The 15,087-nt window shown below is 38.0% G+C and overlaps 1 protein-coding gene across 1 annotated transcript in view; it reads left to right on the top strand.

Moving 5' to 3' along the window:
- Positions 1-15,087, top strand: part of GABRB1 (gamma-aminobutyric acid type A receptor subunit beta1) — a 327,784-nt gene that overhangs the window by 62,543 nt on the left and 250,154 nt on the right. The window lies entirely within an intron of this gene.

Genomic DNA, 15,087 nt, shown 5'->3' with positions numbered 1-15,087 from the left:
AAGGGGCCCATGGATCAAAAAACTATGGTACATATACACAATGGAATTCTATGCTGCAGAAAGAAAGAAGGAGCTCCTACCTTTTGCAACAGCATGGATGGAACTGGAAAGCATTATGCTGAGTGAAATAAGCCAGGCGGTGAAAGACAAATACCATATGATCTTACTTTTAACATGAAGCTAAACAACAAAACAAACAAGCAAGCAAAATACAACCAAAGACACTGAAATAGAGAACAGGCTGACAGTGACCAGAGGGGAGAGGGGAGGGAATTTCAAGGGAAATAGGGGAAGAATTTAGAGGACCATATATAAAGGATACATGGACAACAACTGAGAAGGTGGAAATGGGAGGGAGGGGGGAGCACGGGGGATGGGATGGGATGGGAGTAATATACAGAATACTGTACTTGAAAAATAAATAAATTTTAAAAAAATTTTAAAAAATAAATATGAACTTACATAAAGCACCTCTTCCATAAGGTTGTAAAAATTAAATAATTTTTATTATATTTTGTTATAGTTGTTCACTATTTTTCAGATTGTTGCCATCCATAATTAGCTAGCTATTAATTTAAAAGGAGAGCAAAGGGGATTAGGCATTAAATTTAATAAACTGGGGAGCATGAGCCTGTTGGCTTCACCAGGAAGCTACAGCTTCACACTCCAGCAGATCACAGAATTCTCCACCAAGGGAATTAACACTCCTCCCTCCCCACTCCTGTATCAGATTGTTGAGGGGAATGCAGGGAGGTGCTTAACCATGAAGGCCTGTCAGTCTAACATGGGAACACAAACCTATCAAAAGCCTGCCAAAGCTTGGGAAGTCACTGGTTCTTTAGAAAAGCACCGTGTCCATCCCAAACCCAAGCCAATATAATCTCAGGGGAACAAAGACGCTCTCTTTTACTCACCCAGTAACACATTCACCCAGAGTGTTCATGCATCCTCTCTCCATAGCCACGTGGCCTTAATAGCCACTTGGCCAATGGCTGCATGGATTCTATACACAGGCTCCAAGTGGGAGCCTGAACACCTCAGGGCAGCAATGGATCCTAAGCTAAGATAGCCAGATGACCAGAAGCAATGGACTGAACTGAACTGGCATATTACAGGATCTCTACATTGACTCTATTTCTGTCCCTGATTTTCCATAGCAGGACCAACAGAGATGGGACATCGGAAACTCAGGGGCAGTATTCCACACAAACAAACCATTTTACCACACCACAGTCTCCCATGCATGGGTCCTTGAGATGCTTTCCTCACAGTCCTGTGAAAGAGCCTCATTACCACTGGCCCCAAGGTCATCCATCAATCTCCAGAGTAATCAATGGGCAGTAGTCCCTCTAATCAATAGTGTCTTTCCGCACCCTAGATAAACAAAACAAAAAACATAAACCATAACCTTGTCTTTTAGAGTTAATTCCTTGGTATTGCCAGTTGCTTGATTTAGGGAAATTACAAAGTTGTAGGCAACCATTATTTCCATCATAATTTTTTCCTGAAAAAAGAAGGGAGAAAGTCTCTCATGTCTTATTTACTTACCACAGTTTTAGATTATCACTTCATTGAAATAGCAAGGGAATCTGGGGCTTAAAAAAACTTCTTAATCAAAGTGTAAGTAGAAAATTGGAGGTAGAGTAATTTCTATCTTTTAATGTGTATATATATTGGAGTTGATAAGACTTTGTAGTGTCACAGATGTGGACTGGTGGTCATGGCTCAATCTCTCTTAAGACATGAGATCGGGTAATTCTAAAGGGCAACACTATGCCCTAAAATTGCCTAACAGAGTTAAATAACATTTTCATGTACTTTTTAAAATGTAGATAAGTAGAAATGGAAAGAACAGCTTTATACATTTGCCCCCACTTCCACTTTATTTGGGAGCTTTGGAAAAGTAATCATCACACTGCCTCCCACCTGTATCCCATGCTTTGCAATGTCCTTTATTGGCTGTGGGTGTGGCCAGAGTGGTGCCATGGAGGGAGGCCGGGCTAATGGAGACAAGCAGACAAGACTTCTCTATTCCAGCCTTACCTCCTTGGACTGTGGTTCAAAAAATATTTTGGAAACAAACATGTTTAAACCGTTGTTTTAAAAAATCACAATGCAAAAACAAATATTTTATTCTAATTCTAACTAAGGCTTAACTGTTTAATTAGCCTAAGTATTTTACATGTGTAGAGGGGCCTGAGCTTTAGCTTAAAAACTATCTCCTGTTAGGACTGAAACTTCTGGAGTGCATCTACTGAACTGGTAAACCAGGCCTGTTAGGAGACACGCTGAATGAGAATTTGAGAAGATGCTGAGAGAGAGAGAGAGAGAGAGAGAGAGAGAAAGGGAGAGAGAGAGAGTCCAGCAGGAAAAGCTCGGAAAACAAACAAACAAACCCAAAAAACCCTGATACAGCCTAGGATTTGGTAAGAAATAGAGCTGCTAAATGCAAATGTAAAACTCATTCCACTACAATGCAGTGAAACATGGGGCACAATGCTTTGGAACCCCTATAACAGTATTTAGCAGAGTTTGCGTAAGTAGGAGAAATAAATGCAATTACTCAGTGTGATAAAACTCCAAACAACTCTGGGAACTTGGCTGCCCAGAAGCAATGGTGGTGCTAAGCAGGTGTTAGCCAGGTGCTAGGCAGGTGCTAGGTAACCTGACAAGCCAAGCAGAAATACCAGGGCACCTGGCAGAGGTGGCGGTACCTGACAAGGGCAACAACACTTTGTGGATGCAGCAACATGTGAATGTTTCTGTAGTTCGCAGAAAAAAAGGACCAGGGCAAGAATAGGGGGAAAGTACTATGCTTGGCAAATAATGGCTACAGCTAAGGAGCATGGTTCACAGTGTACATGTAAGAACTTCCTAAGGACTGTGTGCACATGTACGGTGTACAATTATGCACATGCACACGGGGCACAACAGCCTCTGGAACTGGATGACTGACTCCTCTGCTGGGCACCATTTGGACCTGCAGCCTGCTGAGGCCTGGAGGAAACACTGGGCACACTTGGGATTCATGAAATTCATCAGCTGACCCTTTATTTGTTCTGATCTTTTAGTCTTCACATTCTTCATTCATTTTCATTAGCTACCGCTGCTGAGTTAGTCTCTTTTGAAATATCATAGATATGAGTATTAATGTATTCTTTGAAAACTGTGCTTATTTTTCAATGGAAGTGACTAGTATTTTGATAAGTTAGTGAGGACTTTTGTTCCAAAGATCGATCCCATGCATTAGATTCTATAAGCCATAGATCATCCTTACCTAGAATTTAAATGAGAATAATTACTTTATATTAACTTAAACTTTACCTGGGGGGGGGCAGAATGTATCTGATAGACTAACCATATGTTTGAGGAATAATGCAAAATCTTTCCAAATAATAAATGTTTACAGTAATGACAAATATTTCACTTTGTGTTTTTTGAACCTATTTTTATTCCATTTAAACAACTTTTGTCTTGGAGTTTTGGCACTGAAAATACCTCCATATGTCAAATAATCTGTCCTCCTGCTTTTACACAGATGGTGGTCTAGCATACTTTAATGTATCTTCAGGGATCGCTCTCTACAGGCCCAGGTCAGTGTCAATATAAAATTTCCCTGCCCTGGCTGGCGTGGCTCAGTGTATTGAGCACCAGCCTATGGTCCGTTCAATTCCCAGTCAGGACACATCCCTGGGTGACAGGCCAGGTCACTGTTAGGAGGAGCATGTGAGAAGCAACAGACCAATGTTTCTTTCACACATCAATCTATCTCTCCCTCTTTTTCTTGCTCTCTAAAAATAAATCAATAACATATTTAAAATAAAAGTTTCCTTGTGGAGAGAGAAAATATAGCCTCCTATAACCTCTATTGCTTTTAGATCCTAGAAGTCTTTTTGGTATTCTGTTATTCCTCTCTTTTGCTTTCCCACTGATGAGAATGGACACTCCAAGTGAAATAGGTAGTGGGACCAGCCACACTACAAGGACAAGGGCAGCGGAAACAAGATACGACCACTGAAGGGAGATAGACCCACCAAGTCTATCCCTGTGGAAAATTAGTGGTAACATGGTACAAATAAAAATAATATACATAAAGGGCTGATTGTGGTAAATTTGTGTGGTAGACAGAATAATGCTTCCTCCCCTATTTCTTAATAAGTCCCATGTCCCAATCCTTGGAATCAGTGAATGTGTTACTTTAGATGGAAAAAGAAACTCCGCAGATGTCATTAGGTTAAGAACTTTGAGATGGGGAGATAATCCTGGATTGTCCCAGTAGGTGCAATCTAATCACGTGGATCCTGAAACGTGGAGAACCTTTCCCAGCTGCGATAGGGAGGGAGGATGGTCAGAGTCAGAAGTTGATGTGCCTATGAAGAGCATCAAGAGAAGATGCGGGAAGATAAATGAAACTGCACAAGCTTTGAAGGTGGAGGAAACATCCTTTGGCCAAGGAATATGGCATCCACTCTGTAGTGGAAAGACAAAGACATGGATTTTCCCCTGGAAACTCCAGGAAGGAGCCAGCCATGTGACACCTTGCATTTAGCCCAGTGAGATGTGCAGGCTTCTAACCTACACAACTATAAAATAACAAAATTGTGCTGTTTAACTCACTAAATCATTTGTTACAGCAGCAATAGAAAACAAATATGTTTGGGTCTTTCTTCTTTTGCCTTTGACATTCTATTCTCAAAACAACACTCAGAATGATGCTATTGAAACAAACAGAAAACAGATCATGTCCCTTTTCTGCTCAGAATGCTCCAGCAGCTTTCCATCTCAGTCACAGTGAAAACGAAAACTTCGTAATGGCCACCAAAGCCCTACACCAACTGTCCCCTCATTTCTTGTCATTTGATCTCCTACCCGGCTCCTTCTCACCCTGATGTAGCCGCCTCAACCACCCTGCTCTGCTTAGACATCACCTGGTCTTAGGACTTTCAGACTGATGCTGCTATAACTAAAAATCTCTTCCCTCAGGTGCATGACTCATTTCTGCACCTTTGTTAGGTCTTTGTTCCAATGACACCTATCGAGCCAATCACCAATGCCTACAAATATATTGGAATTATAACCACTCATTTCTACCTCACATTATGTATTCAATTGTGTTATTTTGGGGAGGATCACAACCCCTTTTACACATATTACACAACACCATTTCACACATATTTTACTTATTTATATTGTTCTTTATAATTCCTTGTTCATTAGAATGTAAGGTCCATTAAGGCACAAAGTTTTTCCTATTTTATTCATGACTGATTCTCCACTACCTAAAATGTTGCCTGGCACGTAGTTTGTGCTTAATACATATTTAGTGAGCAAATAAATAAAAGTGATGTTATCATTAAAAGATGAAATGGCTTTGCATATTATCCTTTTCTTGATACCAAACTGTCATTCATAGTCAATGTAACGCCAGGACATTTTTGTGAAATATCATATGACTCTCTATACATACCAGGATTTTTTTTATCTGGTGTTACTTAGAGCCGCAATTAATCTTTCTCCAAGATATCTCAGTTCGTCCAGCATATTTCTCAAAAAACTTAACTTCTTAGCCTTGGTACATTGTATGAGTGTCTGTGATTATGAAGTTTGTTTTGCAACTGTTCATATCACTCATGGGTCCTGTCAGATTGAGACACACTTAGCTGTGTGTGTGTTATCTCTCCACCGCGTCTTATTAAATTCCAGTGCATTGGACACTGTGGTTGTAACTCATTTCTCTATCACTAACAATTAGCAGGGTAATCTGGAATGCAATTTGTTCTACATTCTAAAAAGATGTTTTCCGGAACAAAATGTTTCCCATTGCATTCCTTTCTTCCTTTTCCCTTTATTTACATTTTAACTTCACTAAAATTTGCCAAGCCTTCCCTGAAGTCAACTCTCACTGTCTCACCCCAAATCAATATAGCTATCATTTACTTTGGGGGTTTATGCACTGTTCTTAGTTTGAAGAGTTCATCACTGTGTCAGCATTTTATCATGATAATTTAAAAGTGGATGTTGTCATTCTCACAGAGGGATAACTCCAAATGCTTCTGCTGTCTGCCGTTTAGAACTGCTTCTTTTTCAGTTAGGTTTTCTACCAAATGTCATTCTTTTTGTTTATTTTGTTTCAAATGAGAGTCCCGACGAAGTAGCGTATTGAGACTAATTTACAACATAAGGCTGAATATGCTTTGCATTTCACAGCATTCAATAGGACAAGGTTTCAAAATGAGCATTAAACATCCATTATCTCATACGAATCTCACATTGAATGGCAGGTGTAGGGTAAAAATTAACTGACGCACTATTACTCAGGTCTATATAAATTGCCTAAGATTAAATCAGTGTTAAAGAATGCTACTGTGGTGTTATACTGTGTGGTGACACCCCAGTATTATGATGCCAATGTGGAGTTTTCCCAGTGAACCATGTTCTTTTTCTGTAATAATCCAGGTGGATGTCACCTAGCATATTACACTAAATGTAAGAAAGTGTGACTCTTTAGAAAAAATCCATTCCAATATTGGTGGTGTCTTATTGATAGGCAGCTCTTATAGCCAGGTGGAGAAATCTACATTCTAGCGATTTCCACCCATTGGTCCTACTTCTGGCTTCTGAGACAACACAGAATATGTATGTATGCATATATGTATGTATATGTGTGCATTTATCTATTTATAGTTTTAAAAGTCATTTTTATTGAGGCATCCATTTACATGCAGCCAAATTTATATTTTTAGTCTACTATTCTATGTTATTTCACTTTAAATATACCTGTTATTTTTCATTTACAGTTGACATACAACATTATATTAGTTTCAGGTGTACAACCCAATGATTCGACATTGATATAACTTACTAAGTGATCATCTTACTATCTCTTACCTATCTAACATCATTAATAGTTATTACAATATTATTGACTACATTCCCTATGCTATACTTTATGTGACTGTGGCTATTTTGATTACCAGTTAGTACTTTTGAATCCCATCACCTATTTAACCCATTCCTCAAGCCCCATCCTACCTGGAAACCTTAAAAATGTTTTCTTTATCTATGAGTTTGTTTCTGTTTTGCTTGTTTGTTTGTTTTTGGTTCTTAGCTTTAATTGTTGTTAGATATTTGTTGCCATTGTATTGTTCATATTTTTTATCTTTTGTTCTCCTTCTTCTTAAAAAAAAACCTGTGGCATTTTATATAATGCTGGTTTGGTGTTGATGAACTCCTTTAGCTTTTTCTTGTCTGGAAAGCTCTTTATCTGTCTTTCAGCTAAATGGTACCTTTGCTGGGTAAAGTAATCTTAGTTGTAGGTCCTTGTTGCTTATCACTTTGAATATTTCTTGCTACTCCCTCTGGCCTGCAAATTTTCTATTGAAAAATCACCTGACAGTCTTATGAGAGCTCCTTTGTAGGTAACCATCTGCTCTTCTCTTCCTGTGTTTAAGATCTTCTCTTTGTCTTTAAACTTTTGTGTTTTCATTATGATATTTCTTGGTGTGAGCTTCTTTGGATTCATCTTGTTTGGAATTCTGTGCTTCCTGGACTTGTATATATACTTCCTTTAACAGGTTAGAGAAGTTTTTCATTATTAATTTTTTACATAAATTTTTAATTTTTTTGCTTTCTCTCTTCTCTTTCTATCACCCCAATGATGCAAATGTTGGTATACTTCAAGTTGTCCAAGAAGCTTCTTATACTATCCTTGTTTTCTTTCTTTTTTATTCTTTTTTTCTTTTTGCTGTTCTGATTTTATTCTTTTTTTCTTTTTGCTGAGTGTTTTCTGCTTCCTTGTCTTCCAAATCTCTGACTCGATGCTCTGTTTTATCTACTCCACTGACAATCCCCTGTAATCTATTCTTCATTTCTGATGTTTTTTAAAATTTATTTATTTTTAGAGAGAGGTAGAGAAACATTGATGTGTGAGAGATACATCATTTGGTCACTTTTCTCATGCCTCCAAATGGAGACCTGGCCCGCAACCCAGGCATGTACCCTGACTGGGAATTGAACTGGTGACCTCTCAGTTTGCAAGCCAGCAGTCAATCCACTGAACCACACCATGCAGGACATGACTGGTTCTTTCCCATATTTTCTATCTCTGTTTTTATGTTTTTTATGTCTGTGTTGAAATTTTCACTGTGTTCATCTGCTCTTCTCCTAAGTTCATTGACCATCTTTATAACCAGTGTTTTTTACTCTGTAGCTAGTAGATAGTTTGTCTCCCTTTTGTTTAGTTCATTTTATGGAGTTTTGTTCTGTTCTTCATTTGAGACATGTTTCTTTTTCTCCTTATTTTGGCAGTCTCCCTGTGTTTGTTTCTATGTGTTAGGTAGAGCCGCTATGTCTCCTAGTCTTGGTACAATGACTTAATGTAGTAGGTGTCCTATAGGGTTCAGTAGCACAGCCTCTCCGTTCACCTGAGCTAGACACTCCAAGTGTCCCACCTCCCCACCATGTGGGGTGTGGACCTTCTTGTTTTTAAGCCCTGATAGTTGTTGGTGATCAATGAGAGGAACTCACCACCAGGCTAATTGGCTGCAAGGACTGGTTGCAACCACTGTGAAGGATCAGCTGTGTGTGCAAGGACCCAACAGAGCAGGATTTAATTTAGTGGGACTCATGATTGCTGAGTCTGCCCCTTGTATGTGTTGCTTGCGGAGGTGGTTGGTTGGTTCTTTGAAGTGATCGAAATTGTCCACCAGGTGTGCTGACTCTGTGGTGTCCAAGGAGGTACAGGCCAAAGTCAGCCACCTCCTATGTTCTGTCTGGGGCCATCTGACATAAACTACACAGTGATCTGTAGATGGTTGCCATTTGTGCTGTGCTTGGAGGTATCCAGAATAAGCCAAGCTGTGAAGCAAGACCTGTTGCTGCTAGCACCAGGCCTAGGGTCACTTAGATGTACAGGGCTTGCTGAAGCCAGATGCTGCTTGTTTCAGAAATTTTAGGAAAGCCTGAATTATGAGTCAAGACAGGCCATTCATATAGAAAAGCCACTGGAAACAGCTTTAGTGGGACACAAATAGTATAACACAGGTTCTCAGAAAATCACAGGAAGGGAAAGGTGGGAAGAGAGGTGGGTAAACAGTGATAGCCAGGTTGATGGAGACTCAGATATGGTGCCCAACTGCCCACCTGCCCACCTGCTGGTTCTGTTTGGGGAATGTTCAGAAAAGGAACAATGGCCTCTACCAGTGCTTCTGTCTGGAAGAAATCAGTCCCTCCAGCCCTTGCCCCGATGCCAGCAATTCAGTTCCTCCTCATATGTCTTGGGCTCCTCTCAAGCTATTGTCTCAGTGCTTGAGCTCAGAGCTGATGAGTGTGAGTAAGTCTATGTACAGCCCTTTAAGAGAGATCCTCTGTCTCATTCAGTCCTAACTGCCACTGGTTTTCACAGCCAGATGTTATAAGGATTGTATTCCAAGCACTAGAACCCTGAGCTAGGGAGGCTGGTGTTAGGCTAGGAACCTTCCCTTATTAGGGGGGACCTCTTCACCAGAGATATCCCTCCCCATTTCCATCCATCACACATGGGTGTGGGGCCATATTGTTCCATCTCTGCCTCTCCTATCAGTCTCAATGTGATTTCTTTATACTCTTTGTTGTAGGACTTTTGTTCAGCTAGCTCTCAGGCACTTCCGAATAATAGTGGTTCTGTAGTTCAGTTTTAATTTTGATGTGGTTGTGGGAGGATGTGAATGCTGTGTTTACCTATATCACTATCTTGACCAGAAGCCCAAAGTACTTTCTATTCTCTTCCACATTTGACAATGAAGTCACACGACTGTATAAATACAGTTCTGGTAAAGAATCTCCATCTTGTAGTGCCAATTTTATTAAATAAATAAAAATTTAAATGAGTCACAGAACAGTGTTTCTCAAGTATGACCTCAGGGAGCCACCATCATCTGGTCATTGGAATTTGGTTAAATTTCTCAGTTGTATTAAATGGATGAAAGATTGAGAGTCAGTATTGTAGGGAATAAAATCCATCTCTAAAGAGAATACATGAACTACATTATTCCTCCACTTTGGAGCTCTGCACACATATCTTTTATGAGTGTCCCCAATAGCAAGATAACTATACCTGGTTCCTTGCTCTTTCCTACAGCTGAACAAAGATGTCTATCTGCTGATGGAAGTTCATAGAAGCCATTATAACTGTAACTCTCCTTCAAAATGTGAATAGTTCATGCTAAAAAATACTAAGAAACATTTTTGATTAATGGATGGCTCATTTTCTGCTACCTCAGAGTTGCATGTCCTTTAAGTCTTTTCAAGCAATAAGTTAGGGAGAGCCACTACACAATGAAAAAACAATTGTGTACGCTCTGCAAGTGTATCCAAAGCTCAGATGTCTACTGTTATCGATGCTCTGCTTTAATGAGCATTAAATTCACTATAAAAAAGCCAACCAAACACTTTTCCGTAAACAAGCTTCTTAGTTAAATGCTGTATTTAGTGATTACAGAAAAGGCTTTTAGTTGTAAATTTGCCTACATGATTTGATTTAAGAATATTTATATTCTGTTTTACTCAGGAAACTACATTCAGAGATTATCCAAAGAGGAACAAAACACAGCAAACAGATTATATATGTTTACTTGCGTTATTTTTTTCATATTTAAGGTATATCCTCCAAGTTTCAAAGACTAAGGGAGAGTTCGAGAGACTGCTATTTTGTTTTATATTTTCAGATAATGGGGACCTATTTCTAATTTAAGTGCAATAAAAATCAAATAACTTGAAAATTATTTCTAAAAAATTTTGTTAAGGAAAATGTGTATTTAATAACATTGAAGGAAAATAACTCATGCAGGATCATATTTATTGCATATTATTAATTCATAAAATTTTATCTAAGAACTGAAAACTGCTGATAGAGTTTTTAAATGTGTTTTTATTTCAGGAAGTTCTTTGGTTCCTTTGGATACAGGGTCTGAGCAGGAAAAAGTCAAGTAAAGCTAGTTAGACTTTTCTAAGGAAAAGGAGCAAGATAGTACCATTTCTATGGCCTTTTTGGTAGTATTATAAATGAGTCTGAAATGTTTTGATTATTTTGATGTACAAATAATTTTGGACTTATTTTTTTAATGTAGGTATAATTATAAGCAAAATAGGTCTTTCTTTCCCTCCTAAAAGTCTTTCCTGATTCTTCATTTGGAATCAATTTTTTCTTTCTTAGCTTCCACAAAATTTTATAGATTTAAATAACATTTTAGTCAATAAAAAGCATATTTAATACAAGGCTTACAGTAAAATAAAAGCAGAAAGAATCTACTCCTAGCTATGAAAATGCTTAACCATGTAAAGCCAACTCTACTCAAAGATCAGAACCAAAGAAAGAACTAGAGTTAACATTAAGAACTAAATCTCAAACTATGATACAAGGGACTTGTAGGTACTTCTGAAAGAGAGGCCAGATCAAGTGAAGAAGAGGTAAAGAGCATGCACATGAGGGGCATTTGAAAATTGGATGCTGTAGCAGAAGGTGTATATGAGGGATGGACAGAAGTGAGGCTCAAAAGTTAGGTTCCAGTGAAGCTGTGAATAATTTTGTATGCCATGCCAAGAAAGTTAGACTTAATCCTCCATATTTTAGAAGTTTTACATGACATCACCTTCACTGGAGTTGATTTCCTTAGGACAAAGTCTGCCTGAACTCACATGTTTTTAAGCTATACTCTGCCACAACATATACCTAAATGCACAGCACACTGTTAATGCCTTATAAACTCTTGTTGAGTGAATGTATGATCACATGAGTCATGCATGAAAACAGATTATTGCCATATAATCAAAAACTAGGATTCGGAGGCCCTGGCTGGTGTAGCTCAGTGGATTGAGCTCGGGGCCTGCGAACCAGAGGATCGTGGTTCGATCCCCAGTCAGGGCACAGGCCTGGGTTGCAGGCCGGTTCCCTGCAGGCCAACTCCCAGCAGGGGACACACGAAAGGCAACCATGCATTGATGTTTCTCTCCCTCTCTCCTTCCCCTCTAAAGATAAATAAATAAATAAAATCTTTTAAAAAAAACCTAGGATTCGGGAAGAAATGTGTCATGCAGTAGCATCAAAACAAAAGAAATAGTAATACAGAATTTAAAGCAGCTTTGTTTTCTAAATGATTTTTTTAATTCAGTTTTTTTTAAGATTTTAATTTTTTAAATTTTTATTTATTTTTAGGGGGGAAGGGAAGGAGAGAAGGAGAGAAATATCAATGTATGGTTGCCTTTCATGAGTCCCCTGCTGGGAACTGGCCTGCAACCCAGGCATGTGCCCTGACTGGGAATTGAACCGTGATCGTGTGGTTCTCAGGCCTGTGCTCGATCCACTGAGCTACACCAGCCAGGGCATATACATGATATTTTAATGTGAGAAAAGAAGACCATTATAAAGAGCACTTTCTATAGAAATTATCATGACTTTGTTCCAGTTTGGTGCGATATATATATTATCCAATAGCTGTATGTTGAATTTAATTAAAATGTACAGTATCTTTATTTTAACCACATTTTTGGACCAGATTTCTTACTGTCACTGTAACCAACAGCTCCTTTTAACAGTAGAACTAAAGAAAAGAAATAAAAAGTTACTTTGCCCAAGATCATCTCTGCTGACCCCCATCCTATAATGCTTAGCAACTATTGTTTATGTTTGGAGCTAAATGCTTTAAAAAACATACCAATGACATAGCAGTAAATATCACAGCAAGATGAAAATACATTTATATTTTAATAGCTAAAGTAATCAATCAAATGATGGGAAAATGCACAGATATAGAGTATTATATATTATGATTTTGAAAATTTGGTTCTTAGATGTGGAATGCTTATTTCAGAACAACAGTAAAGTAGCAGATGAGCACCCATTATTTCTTTGAAGATAGGAAAGCATTTTTATAAAAACACCTCCTCCAACTGTGAAGTGTATTTCTAGATAGAAAGAGGGAAGTGCCATTTTTGTAGGAATTGCTAATAAACTCCATTCTGCCATTTTAATTAGCAGAAATCCTGGTTTCTACTTTAAAAATTAAAAAATGAAATAAGCCAGAGTCAATCAACATTTGGGAAGTTGTCCTAAGGACTTGGATGTGAAGGTCCAGGATAAAGGATATGCAGAGTTCACAGAGTTTACTAATCTGTACTTACAAACAGGGTTGACAATTTTAGAGTGTCAAATAGGGAGGAAAGTTTTGGTTTAATTTGAGATTTAAAATTAAATCTCAAGTGATATTTTCTTTTTGTTGTGGTTATTTAACTACAAACTGTTACCAACAAATAACTATACGGTATCTATCCTCAAGGATACTCCTGTAAGAGAGATGGATCTAAGAATTAACATGATATTGTCCCTACTCTCAAGGGGTTTAGGAATTGTTTTGGAGATTAACAAGTAGGCAAATAGAATAGTGTGAATGTGTATTAGAAGGGAAGATTATAGAGGCCCATAGGAGTGGATATGAAGAGCTGAGTTACCTCAACCAACCTGGGATTAAGGAGTCGGGGTAAGATTCTGGAAAAGTGAAGTATACATTGAATCCTGAAGACAGGTAGGAGTTATCTATTTGAAGAAAGTGAGCAACAAAACTGCAGAAATGAAGAAGAAAATTTGAGCTCTGAGAACTTCAAACTGTGCATTCTGGTTGAAACACAGAGGTCTAGGAAGTGCTGAGAGGTAGGGATGGAGGAAGAAGCAGGGGCCGGCATGTGAAGGAGAACATCTTCAAACACCAGAGTAAGGTAATCAGCTTGGTACTTTAACTACATTCATGAGACTGGGTTGAAAAAGCCTGAGACTGGGAACAAAGAGTCATGAGGTTATTGCAACAATCTAGGTAAAGAATCATAGTCCTCAGTGACATTAATGGTGGAGAGATCCCCAAAAGTATAAGGGAAGTAAATTAATTGTACTTGGTGATTACCTAAAGGTGAGGGAGAAGAGAAGTTAAGATGACTTATAATTTTCCATGTGGACAACTGGGTGAGCTGTTGTACATTCTTTGAAATCTGGAACCTGGAGGATGACTATGGAGGCTGGTGTAAGGGGTTGGTGGACATGAGGAAGATGGAGATCAGTTGAGCTGAAAGTGAGTAGCTTACATAAGAGCTGTGACTAATCTAGAAACAATGTAGAAAAAGTTTTCTATTCTTTTTTATCCTAGAGTCATTATAAATACTTATCTTTCACTATAAAATGTGAAAAACAGACCTGTGGACTCCAGAAATATTAAAGAGATAGTTTATAGTATTTTCCTAAAAATCTTTTATAAAATGGTAGTTTTCTACAGTTGAAAAACTATGATAACCCCTATTAAAACCCGAATTATTTTATTTAACTCATATTTTTGTTTTAAAACTGTTGGGTAGTGAGTTTTATACTTAAGACTTAGAAGTACTTCTATTTTTAAATTACTACATTTTATTCTATTTAACTACATATTATATATGTGGTTGAAGGGCTTATCTTTCTATACATTTTTTGTTTAACACAAGGGTGTTTAGATCTGACCAAATTGTTTCCAGAAATTCAGATTATATTTTATATTTACTTACAACAACCTGTCAATGGCTAAGACCAAATGAATCATATTGATTAAATTGGAGCAGTAATAAAAATAGTTTAATTATAATGTGCTTGGGGTTAATGTTTGTCAAGTACTCACTATATCCCAGAGATCATGGTAAATGTTTATCTTACATTTCTTTAGTTTTGGTTTTTTGTTTGCTTGTTTTGCGATAGTTTATGTGATGGAAGAATATTTGGTTAGATTTTTTATTAAATTATAATTATGCAGTACAATTCACCCTTTGTACTGCATAATTCTGAAAGTTTTAACGAGTACAAAAAGTTATTTAACCACTACAATAAAGACAGAAAAGAAAATACATCATTCCCATAACTAATCCCGTGCCCTTTTACCATCAAGTTCTTCCACAACCCTCAGCCCTTGGCAACCTCCTCCGGTCTGTTGACGGGCTGTGACAATTTGTCGTATACCTAGAGGCACACAGCACGTAGACTTCTTTCCCTTATCGTCCATGTTGGGGTGTGTGTGTGTCATTATTTTGCTTTTTTTCGCC

Source organism: Sturnira hondurensis, unplaced genomic scaffold (genome assembly GCF_014824575.4).
Source record: "Sturnira hondurensis isolate 20B ecotype Veracruz unplaced genomic scaffold, ASM1482457v3 Scaffold0022017, whole genome shotgun sequence".
NCBI lineage: Eukaryota > Metazoa > Chordata > Mammalia > Chiroptera > Phyllostomidae > Sturnira > Sturnira hondurensis.
Note: the sequence above shows the minus strand (reverse complement) of the source record. Positions and strands in the feature narration are given on the sequence as shown.